An 18,670-nucleotide genomic window follows, 5' to 3' on the forward strand; every position below is an offset into this window, starting at 1 on the left:
TTGGTCTTTGGCTTCATGAAATAAAAATGATCCGAACAAAAATAACTGTTAACCATTAACCAGCATTTGAAAGTGACGTTTTCAGTCTGGAACAATTGAAATAAATGGACTTCATTCCCATTTTCAGTTATATTCTGCAAAAAATATCATTCATTTTATTTTTTGGTTTTAGTTCCTTAAAGGAATAGTTCACCCAAAAATTTTTATTCTCTCAACATTTACTCCCTCATGCCATCTTTGATGTATATGACTTTCTTTCTTCAGCAGAACACAAAGATGTTTAGAAGAATATATTTCAGCTCTATAGATCATTACAATGCAAATGAATGGTGACCAAAACTTTGAAGCTCCAAAAAGCAAATTAAGGCTCCAGCGATTTAATCCATGTCTTCTGAAGAGACCAAATCAGTTTTGGTTTAAAACTGACCAAAATGTAACTCATTTTTCAGAGTACATCATGCATTGCAATCTCTAGGCACAATCTTGATTTCAAGCTTGAGAACAAATTTGCACAGCGCTAGATGGTACTAGAAAGTGTAATCAAGCTTGAAATCATGATCGTGAAGGAGACTACTGATGCCAAGATTTAAAGTGAAAAAGGAGTTACATTTTGGTCGGTTCAATCACATCATTTCAGAAGACATGGATTCAACCACTGGAGTTTTTTTTAATTACTTTTATGTTGCCTTTATGTGCTCTTTGGAGCTTCAAAGTTTTGGTCACCATTAACTTGCATTGCATGGACATACAGAGCTGAGATATTCTTCTAAAAATCTTCTTTTGTGTCCTGCAGAAGAAAGACATTCACATCTGGGATGGCATGAGGGCAAGTTACTTTAATAATGAGAACATTTTTATTTTTGGATGAACTACTTGTTTTTATAAATGTTAACTAAAATAAATGTCTAGGGATGAAGCGGGAAAGTAAGTCCTGCAATGCAAACTAGACCAAGGCCCACACAAACAGTCATTAATGCATCTCCAGCCTGGCATTCCTCAGTGGCAAACCAAGTTTCATGCATGGTGGCACATTCCGAATTGGCTATACAAGGGCCGCCCTGATACTTTTTTCGCATCGTAGCGTGTTCCATTTATGAAGGAGATGCGTGTATGCGCGTTCTTGTAGCATATGGACGATATATGCTGCATGCACACTACACACATCTAGTCGGTTGAACCACCAGCTCCCTCACAATGGATTAGCGAGATGCGCACTGTGCATTGAAATCACTAAACCAGTTCATTGCATTTCACTGCTGTGAATCTGAGCTGAAGCGTGGCGTAATCTACACATACTGAACATTGCAAAAATAGCGTGACACACCGGCATCACGGTGTCGCAATCTTCTTCCTCTACTGTCTGTCTACTCGATCTGCAGCCTCCAGGCAAACGTTAACATAGACTATATGTTCACATCTGTTGTATCACTTCGTTTACGATATTCATGTTCAGCGCATTAAAGAAGCAGTTGAAACTCCATCTTTACTACATAAGTGAATGCCAATCTGGTAAAACTATCCAGCACTAACACTATTAATATAATACGTGTTTGCTTACCTGAACGTGGGTACAATTGAATTCACTTTTCGCCGCAGATTCTTTAGGATAGGGTTTACGTATGCTATATATCCCTATTAAATTTGCAAGCTCCCGGTACAGAATTGAGAGTTACAGTGATTCCCCCCTCGGCCAAGCCCTAAAACATCACTCTCGCACTTCTGAGTCCCTGTGTCTGATTCCTTTAAATGTCCGACATCATAGACGGCCACGCCACATGGGCTGACAGTTTGGCTTTGGAGTGCGGTCCAATGAGAGTGGAGGATGGGCTGGAGACGTAGCCAGTGATGGGCTGATTTCCTACCGACGTCGCAATTCCGTGCAGAAAAAAAACGCGTCTGAAAAGCCTGGGTTACTAAAGTTCATCATTGGATGATCACATACACACAGTAAGCAATTCTGCTTTGCGGGTTTGATCAGCCAAGTTCAAGTTCAAGGCAACACGGGGTCGTTTGTCTGAAATTTGGTAAAGTTTATATGCAACAAGTGTCCTAATGGTTCATTATTTTTGGATTACTTGCTTAAATAGTAGATAGATTATTTAAATTATAGGGTAAAATATGGTACTTCTATATCCTTTTGTTTGTGAACCTAAAGAACAGACTGCATTCATATTAATTTACACTTAATTAATATAATTTGGGTAACACTTTACAATAAGTTTCTAGGCTATTTAAAAAATATATATTTTTAGTGCATGATCTTTAATGCATTAACAAATGAACAACATTTTTAACAGCTTATATATATATATATATATATGTATATATATATATATATATATATATATATATATATATAAATTGTTAATGTTTTTAGAAGAATATCTCATCTCTGTAGGTCCTTACAGTGGGAACCAAAATGTTGAAACTCCATAAAAACACATAAAGGCTGCGTGTAAGTAATCCATATGATTACAGTGGTTAAATCTATGACTTCAGAACAACATAAAGGTGGTTGAGAAACAGATCAATATTAAAAAGTCCTTTTTACTATTAATCTCCACTTTCAAATTTTTCTTCTTTTGTTTTTGGTGATTTTCATTCCTCATGCTTATTGCCACCTATACATTTAAAGTAAAAAGGGCCTTAAATATGGATCTGTTTCTCACCCACCCATATCATATTGCTTCTAAAGACATGGATTTATGCACTGGAGTTTTATGGATTACTTTTATGCTGCCTTTATGTGCTTTTTGAGCTTAACATTTTTTGGTACCCATTCACAGAGCTGAGATATTCTTCTAAAATCTTTGTTTGTGTTCACCAGAATCAAGAAGAATGTCATACACATCTAGGGTGGCATAAGGGTGAAAATGATGAAAAAATACTAATAATTGTTATGTGAATTAAATCCTTTTAATGAGTGAGGTAAAAGAACTGCTCATTGTTAATGTCACCTAGTTAACGAATGTGAACAAAAACAACCTTATTGTAGTGTTGACAATGTCAGTCTAACAAATAGCCTATCGATTATTTATAACTACTAGTTTGATACAGAAGTAATAAAACGTGACAGTGGCACACAGATTGTGGTTCTCAGTTTGTACCGGGTGTCTTGTGGTGGCGCTACAGAGCCCATGAGAGACTTGAGAGACTGTACAATGAATTTTTGATGGTTGCCAGGAAAGAACATTGCACCAATCAGTGACTGGAGGTGTGTAAAATAAGCCAATCAGAATGAATACAAGGGTGTTGCTAGGAGATAGGGTGATGTGAGGACATGCTATGGGAGGAGTTGAATCTACACCTGCAGAGGTTACTGTCGTTCAAAGATTTGCGTTTCACATTGATTTGAGAAATAAAGATGCTACATACAGAATATAAAGTGTCATTAAAAAATACAATAACATAAACAAAACATACTAATAAATACTTATTTGTGAGTACCATCTGACTAAAGGTAATTTTACACTTATTTGAAAATACTGAAAATTTACATTCAAGTGGTCCATGAAAATCTGAAAAATTTAAATTGTTTAATAAAAAACATTTCCCCATCCTCTGCCTCAATATAAAAGACTACTGATTAGCATATATGCTGGTCAAATCATACAATCATTTATTAGATTGTTTTTAAAAAAATTTACAAAAAAAAGGCATGATGCAAAAAAGCAAATAAAAATACAGCTTTTCAAATAGCAAACTCCTTCAAACAGGATGTCCCAAAATGTTTATGATGTCTTTTTTCAGTCTTTAATTTGTAATTTCGAATCTTGCCCAGATTTCCAAAAGCATGTGTATTTATTCCAGGTACAAATGTTGTGTGACTTTGTTTTTTCTTCTCCTGTAATGTTGCTTTTGTGCCCTTCACAGTGACCAGTGGAGAAGGAGGCTGACGAGTTATGCCTTGCGCTCCTCTTTTTGCTATGGCGACTGTACATGTGAGTAGAATAATACAGTTGACAAAGGGATTAAATGCCTAATTTGTTCATTGAATCCTCTGTGGCAAAGTGGCTAAAAGTCAGGGCTGGTAATCAGAACGTTGCTGGGTCGATCCCAGAAAGAAGTAAGCTAAGAGCTATCACCATGGTGCCCTTGAGTGTACATTTAACCATGGGTTATTTGAGGGGAATGGAGATTTGTGTCCTTGGAGACTTTATATGAAAACATTATTAATTTATCTTTGATAGTAATTCACAAAACTTCACTTCAAAGTGGATAAATTAAGCATGATTTTGACAAAGGTGCACAAGTAAAACTAGCTGCTTACTACATGTGACTGATGTAGAATAATTAAATGTTGTCAGGGTAAATAAATATCATTCGATATGGTGCCTTGGACTAAGTGATGTACTGTACCATGAGGCAACACTTTATTGAACTTCGAGTTGCCTGAGCTCATGGTGTATTGCAGGGTGCATTGGGCTGGTTCCTAGACACACAGGCAGAGAGCCATTGCATCAGTCAGCATTCACTGCCACTATTTCAGTGTCAAGGTTCTCAAATGATACAAATGTCTTTCCAGGGTGCAGCGAGGTGAACGTAATCTCAGGTAGAACTTTAGTCTAAGCAACTCGACTGATTTACACTTTGTTTTAAAAAGACACCTGATTTCAACAGCTGTATTTAAAACTGATGTGTCACAGCCTTTTGTGCTGCCTCTATGTGCTTTTTGGAGCTTTAAAGTTCTGGCAAACATTCACTTGCATTGTATGGACCTACAGAGCTGAGATACTCCTAAAAATCTTTATTTGAGTTCTGCAGAAGAAAGAAAGAATGTCATACACATCTGGGATGTCCTGAGTGTGAGTAAATGATGAGAGAATTAAAATTTTTAGGAGAACGATTCCTTTAAGGGACTGCAAAGTATTCAATGAAAGTGAGTTACTAAAAGAAAAAATAATCTCTAGAAGAAGGATTAGAAATTAGATAATAAAACTAGGCTGTCATGATCAGGCTTTGTTTTATGCCAGTATTTCTGTCAATACATCATAATGTATGTATCACAACATCCATAAAAGGGTAGCAAAGCCAGTAAAACAAAGCAAATGGCAGGCAATCAACAATAAGGCAATAAATTGGGCAACTTTCTTTTGGCCTCGATTCCAATCATGCAGCTCTGCTGTGATTGCCCCAGTTCACAACGCAATTCTGATTCTTTGCCTTGACATTTCAGGTGATGAAATTGCACACGGTCAACAGTACAGTACAACATGTTGCAGTTATCTGTTCTAGTCTTCCAACCACATAGTGCACTATTTATTTTTAGAAATAGCGATGTCTCCACTCATATTTTCAAAAATATGTTATACTCAAATTAAAAAATTATAGTCTTTATTCCACTAGACCAATTCTGGATCCATCCATCCATCCATCGTCAACCGCTTATCCTGTGTACAGGGTCGCGGACCAATTCTGGATCTTTAGATTGAATTTCCTATTTATAAAAAAAAAGTTTAGAAAAGTGGCACACTCATGCCTTTATTTCCACCTTTGTTCTCACTGTCACTTGGAGAAAACACTGAGGAGCTCAAACCTCGATCCAACATTTGCCACACATCCTGCAAAGACTCATCTGTGCGCACAGATGACTGCAAGTCACAGGGTGACCCAGGCAGTCGTACCGGGGCTTCAGATTGGTTCTGGTGTGGAGGAGCATTTCCTTTACTGCCCCAAAGTCTTAAGTAACAGAGAGAGGACATGATCAAAGAATCATTAATTCACGTAACAATGACAAATATGTGGGCTAAATTTAGGTGGTGAAGATAGAATGTCAAAGAACCTGAACTCTGATTGGTGGCTCCCATGGGTTGGTGGTTCTGTGTTGGTCTGATCCGTCACTCTCAGAGAACTCAGGACAAACTATAATAGGCGTTTTCTTATTCTGATCTCTCTGAGCATATTGTAGCTCCTAGGAGTGAGATTCAAACAAATGTATTTAAATGTGATCACAATCGACTGTGCATCTTCTTAATGCACTGGCAAAGGTGAGTTCATTGGCCTTTTGCCACACTCCGATGGCCTTAATGAGAATTGCATTTCATAAAAGCAGTCTAAATCGGCTGATGGGATAGGTAAAACTGATTACTAAATATGTTCTCCCTAAGAATCGATATAGCAAGTATGTTTTCAAAGTGTTCTGCTTGAGTCACCTGAGTGGTTAGCTCGTACTGTAGCTGTTCAAGGGTAGGCAAACGGCCCTTTGGCTGGACCCCACGCTCCAATTGGGAGGGGTTTTTATCTACCAAGCTGTGGATCATTATTTGGTTTGAATATGATCGTTGAGTACAGTGCAACTGAGAAAAATAAAACATTTATTGTATCTAACCACAAAAAAAACTTAATATCAACATGAAAACCATTTGCAACCCATTATACTTTTATAATGTAACATATTTTGAGTGAAACAGGATATTCTGTATTTTAGCCATCAGGAATTGACTGGACTGTGAAAAGTGATATCTATACTGTTTAACATGTGGTTAAAGAGGTGAGATGCTGATAAGTAAGAGATGATGTGATGTCAGACGAAAAGGAAAGTTGTTTCAGGTGTGAAGATAGATTTTTTTGTCTTTGGAGTAAAATGCACAGGGGAACCATGCAAAATCCAGCAATATTACTCAAAAACAAGCATTAAGAAAGCAAATATAGTAAATTTTGATTTTATCTAGACTTTAGAAGGACGATATTCTTTCAAGAATATTGTAAAGACAAAAAATTAAATTACAGTATTCTTTTTTGTTTATATTCATGCCAATATTCATAAAATAAATGCCTATACAAGCTGCAAATCAAACTGGGGATGCAACCAGTAAAAATGTTTGGATGTGATGAGTCATGTACTGAATAACTTCTCGATGAGTATCACAGGAACACATTTGAAGCAGACAAAATAAACAAAGCATGGTGAATTTCTGGGACAAATAAGCATTAGGCTCTCTATTGAGACCCAAACTCCTAATCCTTTGCTATAAACATGGATAAACCCATTGTGGTGGGGCACCAGCATACCAATGAGAGCAGATTTATCAGAGTTAACCCCATCTGTCCTTTCACAAAATGATAAGAGAGGATTCTTTCTATCCCTTTCTCTCTCAATCCTTACATTTTCTTTAAAGAAAATATATAAATCTAACATAATTTCTTCGCTTAATAAAACCCTTTCAAATGAGTATACTACTGGAAGCAATAAGTACCCTTCAAAACCAATACCAACAATCCAGTCCTGCCTGTCAGCTGAGCCCGGAGCCTGTTGCCTATTTCAATGAGCTATCGTTTGTCCTGACTGGAGATCAAGCCTGCACGCCTGTTTAAGCTTCGACTGGAGCAAAGAGACATCACCCCCAGCGCCCTCTCTGGCAGAACTCTGTAACAGCAGCTGCCGTCTCAGGGACAGGTTCTCCTCTTGAATATCAGACACACAGTCTCATCATTAGAGATTATTGTTTAGGAAGCCACATAACATACCGTAAAAGAGATGATTCATGTCAGTTATATGTTATAGCAGAGTCGGAACAATCTAAAAAGTGTGAGGGAGGAATATTATAAACCAGTTTGGTTTATATATATATATATATATATATATATATATATATATATATATATATATATATATATATATATATATATATATGTATATATATATATATATATATATATATATATATATATATATGCAAACAGCTGGCACAGGCTTCCGCTTCCTATAGTTGTTTTATGGTTTTTTTCTTCATAAAGCAAAAAGTGGACAGGACATGTCCCCCAGTTACTATAATTGTTGCTATGCTCTTTATTGTAGAACAAATAAACTACAGAGCTCACTGCATTTACACATTATATTCAACTACACATTGGATCAAGTTGTATTGAAGTGTTCCATGTAATATTATATCTGATTAGGAACAATGGTCACAAATAAATTGTAATTCAATAATGATATGTACCAAGGAAATTACATGAATTGTTCTGTTTATTTCAGGAAGACAATTTATTGGAAAACTTTATTTGAAGTTAAATTCTATTTATGTAATCCTGTAAAACTTGCCTGGATACCAAGTGCAACCGTTTCCAGGTTGTGCAGCAAGCTGCCTTTTTGGTACTCCTCTGCCTCCTGTCTCACTTTCCTCAACTCCAGCTGACTTGCTGTCAATGTTTGCTTCAGCCTTATCTCTTCAGCTGCTGCTGCCCTCTTCTGATTGGCCAGCTGCAGGCATAATCCTTCATTTTCAATATGTTTTAAGTGACACTGAATAAAAGAGTATAAATAATATATCAGCTTTACTGATAATTAATCATTAAAAGCCAATGAAAAATAAAGACATTCAGAAGCAAAGGCACACAGGCAAAGCTGAAGACAGAGCTGCCAATGCCATCCGTTAAGTGTATTTCCATCTAAATAAGCATTACATTACTTGCTGGGTGAGCTGTTCCACAGCAGACTCCAAATGAGCTAGCCTCAATTCCTGTTTCTTCAGAGCAGCGACACTTGATACTTTCTCCTCTTGTATTCCACCAACAAACTAAACATTTTTAGAACTCAATGTTACTACCAAGATCTCCACCTGTCTTCTTTGCTTTCTTTATCCTGTTATTTAGGACTGAATTTGCTAAAAGTCCAGACTGCTCCAGCTTTTGAGAGGCATATAAACACTTTAAACCGAAATCACCAAACCATTACAGCAGTAGCTCCCAAACTGGGGTGCACTTCCACTGTTAACAATAGTACAGCAATAACGATTACATAATTGCAAGTCATAGCAATAGTATTTCTATATTTATATTTGGTGAAGAAAAACACTTTGTTGAAGAAAAAACAAAGTTTTTATTAAAAGAAAGTGACACAAAGACAGAGATGCTGCAATATATTTTGTATTAGAGATATAAGATAAATTATGTAAGATTAAATGCAAAGGTAAAAATGCAGCAATATGAAATATTTAAGTCAATCAATGTTTGAGAGTTTTATTTTTCAAAGTGGGTGCAGTGATGCAGAAATAAAATTTTACATGTAAAGAGAACCCATAAGAGAATTTTTTTTTAAGTTGACAATTGATGCAAATGAAATGCACATCAGCTAGGCCAAGATTTCTTCCTTGAGCTACTTCAGCATTTTTTGTCGGTGGTCAAAACTGCTTTCTGCGCTTTAGCGCCACCAGTTGTGCTGGTTGTTGTAACTGCAGCAGCTCCTGACACATGATCAAAAGCTCATATTTTATTGATCAGGGCATTTCTTCGGCAGGTGAAGAAAAAAGGGCACACTCACTGTAAAATAAATAAATGATACTAATTAAAAAAATACTAGCTTTGTTGGTGCATGAATATTCGATTCAGGTGTGAATAGCTTTATAGGAATCCATTGTTTTGATTCAAAATGTTAATTACGGCGATATATTTAGGAACCACTGCATTATAGCATTCAAATAATAGAATTGGTGTGCTTAAAGTCTGAGATCATGTTTTTGTGTCACCTATTGTCTCACTGAGTGATCTCATGTGGTTATGAATGTAAGCATTGTCAGTAGAAACTGGAAGAGCAAGGACAGAGGTTTTGGCGGTATTGGTGGTGTTCAACGCCTGCTTCAACTGATTCTCCTCTTTTTCTTGACAACATCTCAGCGTCTTTCTTCAGGTCTTTACTGTACTCCGTAGTCCCTATATGCACAAACAGTTTCATACATAAAGACTAAGGGCGGGAATCATAAGGCATTAAACAAATCTGGTTTTGATTCCCCTTAATGATTCTGGCTCTTTTACAGTTCCTTTAACGATTATTTGGCGATAGTCTTCCATCAGCATCAAAAATTATATTTGAATATAAAAACCCAGTTCTGAATAAGAACTAGTTCTCCATTCTAACCCTAATCAGGACTGATACTTAAATGTCCTAACAGAAATGCTATGGTTATTTCAAGTCCCCTTGTACTCAGGACATTTCAGAACAGGAGTGCTTCTTCTTGTGGTTCTTTTTGGATCAATAAGACTCTTAAAGGCAAACATTTTTCCAGATCTAATCTGGATTTGACTTATTTTGTCAAACACAGGCCCAAAGTTTAAAGGCATGTCCCAGGTTGAATACTACTTAAGATCTATTGACATCATCAATTTATTTGTAATCCTGAATATTCCTGTAACCTTACTTATTGCTCAGTGCAACTGCTGGTACCTGCAGTGCTGGTTTCTGGATCAGTGGTCTGAGACTGTTCTGCTGCTGGACTTTCCTGATCTCGTCTGAAGGAAAATTGCCGCTGTCCACTGCAGATGCCTGTGTGAAAAGTTCTCTTCATATTATTCATTTAGAACATTTAGTAGAGTAGTTTTAGGATCAATGTAATATTGTAAAGCGAAACAACTGTATGAGCCAATTAGCAACCACTAGGTGGAGGCAAGAGGCTGTTGCATGATGACACTTTGACACCTGAATTTTCAATCATTCAAAAAGCTGTTACCTAAATTTTTGTCACAACCCCTATGACCTAAATTATCTATTTGAAGTACCCCCCTGACATTTAAGTAATACTTACCTATGAATAAATACAATTAATTTCAAAACATCTTCACATTTTTTATTTGGGAATAAATAGCTTATTTAATAATTTTGACTAGATCATTTAAGTGATGTATTTTGATATATTTAATACATCTATGTTATAAACATATTTTTTATTCAATTTGGTTTGGCAATGCCATTTTTTATTTCTCACACAAGAAGCCCCAATTGGGAAAGCCTGTGTTTAAGGACTGAAGAGACACACCACAGAAATAACAATAAATGTCTTAAAAAACATTAATTTATAATCAGATCTGGGTCAAAGAGCAAAATGCCAACTGGTAACTTAACATGATGATATTTAAGACAAGTTACGCTGTGCTAAATGTATGGGATATAACCTTTCCATGAACATGTGTCCTGACAGATTGTGAACTTTCAAAGTACCATTCTGCTAGTGGCCAAGCATCCCTTGCTGACATGCTATTTTTAGTCTCCTAAATGTTTCTTGATAAATGACCTATCAAACAGCTGATATGGGCAGGGGCAGATATGAACAACCACAGCAATCTTGCTTAAGAATAGTTGTAATGAACTGAATGGGAATTGATGTCTTTAATGTCTGTTAATAAAAATAAATGGTTGGAACGTTGACATTATTTCTTCAGTTTTGTTTTAGCAGTAATGTAGTTAATTCTTTACCCTGAGTGGCAAATGGTTAGACAGTTAGAAACAGTCCTGCTAGGGCAATGTAGGGTCAAATGCTTGGCTTCATGCACAGTGTTTGTTGAGCAGTGTGACTTCTAATCTTCAACCAAGATACTTTGGCATGCAACTCAAAGAACTTTAAAGGTGCATTCTAGATGCAGCTTTACACAGAAGTACTCAGTTACTGATGTCATCGTAACAATGTGCTGTTCCCAGTCAGCCATGATTACTTTAATCCGTAAGTGAAAGCATCCAATTTCAGGGCATTATTGAGATAAAGCAATGACTGGACATTTGATCTCAGGATGGTGCCGTTCATGAATGTGTGCCCAGTTACATCTCATTTGTAATATGTGATTCTGAATGGCACCAGCTTCCCTCACAGTATTGAATATCTGTCTGAATGGTGTAACACAGAAAGCCATGTGTGGTCTACCCTGAGTTCCAGGTGCTGGTTTGGTTCCACACAGTGCCTGATAACACTCTATTGTGACACTTTTCAACATTGCCACTGTCTCCTGCATCTCTCGTTCCTTGTCTCTTAACTCAGCAGTTACCTGAGGACACACACCCGGATATCAAAAGAATGGCAATATTACATTCTCATAGAATAAAGTTCTGACAAGAGAGTTGCTAAATGATAAGATGACATAGATCATTATCTGATTTTTGCAGGTCTGCAGTAAAGATAATTTAACTTTTTTCCACAGTTCAAGTTTAAATCTCACCTGATTATCTGACTGTGCATCAGCTCACCTGGTCTCTGGACTGTGTAAGGCTCTGGATGAGCTCCTTACTCCTCAAGTAGTGTTCAGAATGCACCTCCTCACATCGCCTCTCCTAGTCTAACTCCAGCTGAACTCTCTTCTGCTCAAGTGCTTGCTCTCTCTGCAGCCCACTTGCTACCTGCTCCTCATACCTGACAGCAATACAACTCACCTGTAGGATTTATTTAAGTTGACTATATGGAAAATTCCATAATCCCTCAATTTTAGGGCAAATACAGGTTTCCTGACCCATTTCAACCAACAAATTTCCATTTCTTATCCTGATTCCTGGGTGAGGATTTATGAAGTAATTTTGTGGAAATTGCTGGGGAAGATTTTTATTTGTATGACATGTACTAATGTCTAATAGATTAATGGATTAATAGATTTAAACAGTGACATTTAAGTGTACAAATGTCTTCAGTGGTAATAAAAAAAGCCCGTTCGGAGGTTCAAATGCAGCACTGCAGTGAATTTTTACAAGAGCAATTTTGTTGCCATTTCAATATTTTGAGCATAACTAGTATATATATATATATATATATATGATTTTTCCAGTCTTTGATATCAAATTTAAAAACATTCCTGGTATTTCCAGCCTTTCTTTGACTGTGGGAACCCTGTGTTTTAACAACATACATGTTGTGTGTCATTTACAGGTAAAAGTTAGGGTGAATACAGGTAAAGTGGGAGACTTTCTAATAGTTTGTTGTTGGTGATACACAGTATATGAGTAATTTGAGTAAAATGTGATCCAAGTGTTTACAATAATGCCATTCCATACTAGTTTAGGACGAATTATTGTTGAATAGAGTCTCCAAAAAATGCTAAAGATAACTGGGGTTTAATGTCCTACTTGACATGATGAATATCTATCTAAATATGTAGTTATTCATCTTGTGACCTCTCTCAACTCTCTATATCCTCCTTAAACTTTTGCAACTCTAATTTCACTTTGGCCTCTCTCTCCCGACAGAAAGCAGCTCGGTATACTTGGTAACCATTTCTTTGGAGACCTGAGTGATGTAAGTATCGCAGCCAGATCGAGTTGTTTCCAGTTGCATTCTGAGCCTTTGAAACAAGGTTGAAATCAAATTACAACTGTGGTATCAAATACAAGTTAAGGTTCTCCATTTGGTGATTTGTAATTTATGAAAGTTAAACAATAGGCACAGAAAAATTAGGAGCAATTGCATTACTTTAAGGCCTTGAGATCACAAACATGTTATATAATACTAGTTTGCTGAAAACCATTATCAGAGACACCCACACATGTCCTCTCAAATGTATTTACACTCATCTAGTCATCAGCAGGAGCCACTGGCAATGCATTGCCTCCCACCTATACAGTTGGTCTACTGGACCATTTACAATTTCATGAAAAATGCAAATGTTTCTGAGTTAAGACTCAAAACCACAGCACAGGCACACAATATAGCCAAAAGTATGTGGTCACCCCCTTCTTATTAATATGTTTGTTTATTCCAGTAATTCCAGTGAATGTAAATCAATGGCAAACTATGACATTCAAGAGAATTGTGAATGGTTTATGGAGTCTGGTGTGGAAGAACTTGACTGTCCTGCACAAAGCCTAGATTGAAACACCTTTGGGATGAATTAGTACACCAATTGTGACCCAGACACAATCACCCAACATCAGCGCCAGATCTCACTGTGACTCGTGTCTGAATGGGAGCAAATCCTCACATCTTGTGGAAAGCCTTCCTAGAAGATTGGAAACTGTTATAGCACCAAAATGGTTAATGTCAGTCTAATGAGTTTGGTGTTTGGCTGTCCACATACTTTTGGCCATGTTCTGTTTCTTGGTATGTAAAAATTAACCACATAATATTTCTGTCATTTTTGTATGTCTGTGTCTTACTCTTGTATCTGCTGGTCTTTATGGTGGAGGTCATCTGAATTGCTCTTTTCTCTCCTCTCCTGCTCCAGGATCCGCCTGTTCAGTTGGGCCTGTGGCTCTGAAGTCCTCCCCCTCTCTTCCTTGAGCTCCCTGGTGTGAGCCTCTCTCATAAGGCCAAGTGCATCATCTTTCTCCCGAGACCTGCGTTCCAGCTCTGCTTGTCTGCAGCCAACAGCAGCACATATCACATTTCATAACAGCACAGCAAAACAAGCCGGCCTACCCAGAGTAATTTAAGCTATGCATATTAATCAACCAAGGAAGAGTTCATGGCATCAACAGTTTTTTTAAGCTGTCATTAGACTGTTCTAGAAAGGCTATTTTACTTTTACAAGGCCTGTACCTTTATAATAAATCTACTCAATCTGAATTTGTCGCCCATTAATTAAAGAAAAGTGGACAGATGTTCAAGACACAGGAAATGTAATGACAATAGATGGAGCATTTATAGTTGCTCTACAATTGCTGTAGTTTGTCCTTAAACTCTTTTATCCCAGAAAACAGTAATAATAATCTTACCCACTGAAAACTGCATTCAATGACCAGTATCTTTTGGAGAGGCAATTGTAACAGGGGGGGGTGGTTGTCTCACCCTAAATTTCTTCAATCACAAACAAGCTAGAGTGATGACACTATTTCAGCACTTGCTTTATAAAGTTCTCTCTCTGCCTGAGAAAAAGAGGTGTGATCATTTTACACTGTCACTGGCAGCTACCATCCAAGTTTATCTTGGCTGTCAGGAATACCAGTTGTGAAAAGAGCTGCATGATTGAATTGAAAGATTGAATCTTTAATATATGAAATAAACATGATTTAATTCAAGTATCTAGTTGAAGGCTGTTCTTGACTCATTAACTGATCATAATATTTGAGTAAAAATAACTTTACTTAACAATTATAATGTAGGTTCAAACACATATTATTCCAGCCAGCTAGATTTAATACCATATAAAAGGGAAAATTACTCAGTAGTACAACTGACTATTTTGATGTGTCTCTTATCTGAGACACAGTGACAAAATATAAGCGTATTCTTTTCCAAGCATTACAATTGTGATTGTAACACTCCAGAATGTTTATTAAATATGCTCAGGTGTTTCTCAGTGTAAATATTTGATTGGTACGTATCTGTTTATTATTCCAAACGATGGCAGGCAGATTTGTACTAGTCTCAGGGCTGTGAAGGAAAATGTACAAATATTATTTTCAGTTTACCTAGAGTATTTCATTGCAGTGGTGTTTTGTAGATCCCAATCTTTGTGCTGGATCTCTTTTAGTGCCTGCTGGTAAAGTTCCTTACATGTCTGCAGGTCTTCAGTGGCCTGGTTGTGAACTTTGGCATGGACCTCCAGCTCTTTCCTCAAAAGCTTTTCCTGTACAGTTCAAAATTACAATTAAATTCAGATTATTGCATGCGGTGGATCCCACAGAGATATCAGCAGCTCAGTCCTCCAATGGAAAAAGAAAGTGTTATGTGGTGTGGTGGGCTAAAGCACATAACTGTTAATCAGAAGGTTGCTGGTTCAATCCCCACGGCCACCACCATTGTGTCCTTGAGCAAGGCACTTAACTCCAGGTTGCTCCGGGGGGATTGTCCCTGTAATAAGTGCTCTGAAAGTCACTTTGGATAAAAGTGTCTGCCAAATGCATAAATGTAAATGTAAATAAAGAGGTTTGAAGGGATGTGTTTCTTACTTCAAGTCAACATTGTTCATCTCATCAAACTTTAGATTGAACACATGCTCCTGTTTTCTCATTTCACTGTCAAAATCTGCCATTGTTTCCTGTTGTGGATAACAACATAACAACATAATTATAGATTACAGCACCTATTTTCCGTAAATGTATCTGCTTTTAACTAAAAAAGCACCCAAAATGAGTTTTGTGAAATACTTTATGGAGCACTCAAATGTCAAAGGCAAACAACAGAATCCAGTGAAACAGAACAATACATAACTTATTTTAGAACTGACCTTAATAGTCAACGGCATAAGTAGTTTTGGTTCAACACAATTATCTGTGCCCTTTCACAGCCTTGTCATTTTACTTCACGGAATGAAGTGAGGATTGCTTTAGTGATTTAGTTGACACAGAACTAAGAACTCCTGCCAGCTGGAATCCTTTCAGGTCAGTGAGTTTACTTCGAATAGCAAACAATATCCTGGCATTAATCCAAGGGCATCCACTCTGTGGATTAATTTGTAGATCACATGAAACACCATCATTCTGAATATGCTTAAGATTTTCCCAGTTTTGTTTTTGTCCTTACACAAAGCTATGTTAGGGCTTTAGACAACTTTTGTGGTATTTATTTTTTTTAATCCTTTTTGGAATTTGGCAGTATAAATGATCGCATTTTGAACTATACTTCTGAGATGGATGTTGAGTTGTATAAGCACAGGAATACAAAACTACTGCCAGTGACTGCCAGACCTGTTTTTGCAGGACCAGCTCCCCATCGGATTCTTGAATTCGTCTCTGGAGATCTCGTCTCAATGTTTAATTTTCATTTGTTTGGATCTCATTCTCCATCACACTAACAATCATGAGCAAAGAAATCATCAAAATGCCACATGGGTAGGAAAGCTCCACATAGAATTTGGAAAGAATTTGGATGACAAAAATCATAACTTTAGATTATTTCCCTTGATATTGTAATTGCAATTATTTTGAGGGCATATGTATGCCATATTTTTATGTAGGCTATACATCCAAAACAAACTTTTTGTTTGTGAAATTTTCTACAGTAAACACATTGGCCCTCTTTGATTGTGATTGGTTAAAATGATCAACCACTGCAAAAATATACAAATTAATAATATAAAAACATGTTGTAAATAGATGTTATGATGTAATGGGGCTAGACCTAAATTAAATGCTGTTATAGACAGTTTTCACAATTAGTATCTGTATCCTGCGATGGACTGGCGACCTGTCCAGGGTGTCCCCCGCCTTTCGCCCAATGTTAGCTGGGATAGGCTCCAGCCCCCCGCGACCCTGTACACAGGATAAGCGGTTGACGATGGATGGATGGAGTATCTGTATCTTAGTTACAGTTAAAGTCAGAAGTTTACATACACCTTAGCCAAATACATATAAACTCAGTTTTTCACAATTCCTTTCAATTTCCACAATTTAATAGTAGAAAACATTACCTGTCTTAGGTCAGTTAGGATCACTACTTTATTTTAAGAATGTGAAATGTCAGAATAATAGTAGAGAGAATGATTTATTTCAGCTTTGATTTCTTTCATCACATTCCCAGTGGGTCAGAAGTTTACATACACTTTGTTAGTATTTGGTAACATTGCCTTTAAATTGTATAACTTTTTTTTAACATTTTAGATTTTAGCCTTCCACAAGCTTCTCACAATAAGTTGCAGGAATTTTGGCCCCTTCCTCCATACAGAACTGGTGTAACTGAGTCAGGTTTGAAGGCCTCCTTGCTTGCACATGCTTTTTCAGTTCTGCCCACAAATGTTCTATCAGACTGAGGTCAGGGCTTTGTGATGACCACTCAAATATCTTGACTTTGTTGTCCTTTTTTGCCATTTTGCCACAACATTGTAGGTTTTCCATTTGGAAGACCCATTTGCGACCAAGCTTTAATTTCCTGGCTAATGTCTTGAGATGTTGCTCAATACATCCACATAATTTTCCAGTCCCTCCTGCAGCAAAGCATCCCCACAACATGATGCTGCCACCCCAATGCTTCATGGTTGGGATTGAGTTCTTCGGCTTCCAAGCCTCACCATTTTTCCTCCAAACATAACGATGGTCATTATGGCCAAACAGTTCAATTTTTGTTTCATCAGACCAGAGAACATTTCTCCATAAAATAAAATCTTTGTCCCATGTGCACTTGCAAACTGCAGTCTGGCTTTTTTATGGTGGTTTTGCTGAGCAGCCTTTCAGGTTATGTCGATATAGCACTAATTTTACTGTGTATATAGATACTTGTCTACCTGTTTCCTCCATCATCTTCACAATGTCCTTTGCTTTTGGTCTGGTATTGATTTGCACTTTTCGCACCAAACTACATTGATCTTTAGGAGACAGAATGCGTCTTCTTCCTGAGTGGTATGATGGTTGTGTGGTCCCATGGTGTTTATACTTGCATACTATTTTTTGTACAGATGAATATGGTACCTTCAGGCATTTGGAAATTGCTCCCAAGGATGAACCAGATTTGTGGAGGTCCACAATTTTGAGGTCTTGAATGATTTCTTTGGATTTTCCCATGATATCATGCAAAGAGGCACTCAGTTTGAAGGTAGGCCTTAACATACATCCACAAGTACACCTCCTATTGACTCTAATTAGCCTATCAGAAGTTAAATGGCTAATTGTTTAAAGGCTTGACATCATTTACTGGAATTTTCCAAGCTGCTTAAAGGCACAGATAACTTAGTGTATGTAAATTTCTGACCCACTGGAATACAGATTATCTGTTTGAATAATAGTGCAGCCCATGGTCATACCTCTGCATCTTTTCCGAACTCCTCTCTTTTGATATTGCACTTCAACCACCTCATTTGCTCTCCTCTCCTCCTCCAGGGTATCCTGGAGTTTTGCCATCTCAATCCTCAGCTCACTGACCTCTTCTCGATTGGAACTGTTCTCAGTCTGAGCATGGGCTGCCAAAGCATCATAACGCTTCAGCTCACTGTCCCTCTCCTCCAGCACAAATAGATTGTACTTGAAGTCATCCCGCAAATGGAGAAAACGCTCCCTCTGGGCTGGTAGCTCTGTTGTGGCCTCATGTAGAGCTGTCTCTAGTTGTTGGAT

The 18,670-nt window shown here is 37.2% G+C and overlaps 1 protein-coding gene and 1 pseudogene across 1 annotated transcript in view; both read right to left on the reverse strand.

Annotated features, from left to right (window-relative positions):
* Positions 1-1,746, reverse strand: part of LOC127633372 (fatty acid synthase-like) — a 33,730-nt gene extending 31,984 nt beyond the window's left edge. Inside the window, exon 1 of the mRNA XM_052112409.1 lies at positions 1,559-1,746. The gene's annotated coding sequence lies outside the window, so the exon portion shown is untranslated. The remainder of the gene's footprint in view (positions 1-1,558) is intronic.
* LOC127633156 (coiled-coil domain-containing protein 57-like) lies at positions 1,743-15,892 on the reverse strand (annotated as a pseudogene).
* Positions 15,893-18,670: the final 2,778 nt, after the last annotated feature.

This window comes from Xyrauchen texanus, chromosome 40 (genome assembly GCF_025860055.1).
Source record: "Xyrauchen texanus isolate HMW12.3.18 chromosome 40, RBS_HiC_50CHRs, whole genome shotgun sequence".
NCBI classification, from domain to species: Eukaryota; Metazoa; Chordata; class Actinopteri; order Cypriniformes; family Catostomidae; genus Xyrauchen; species Xyrauchen texanus.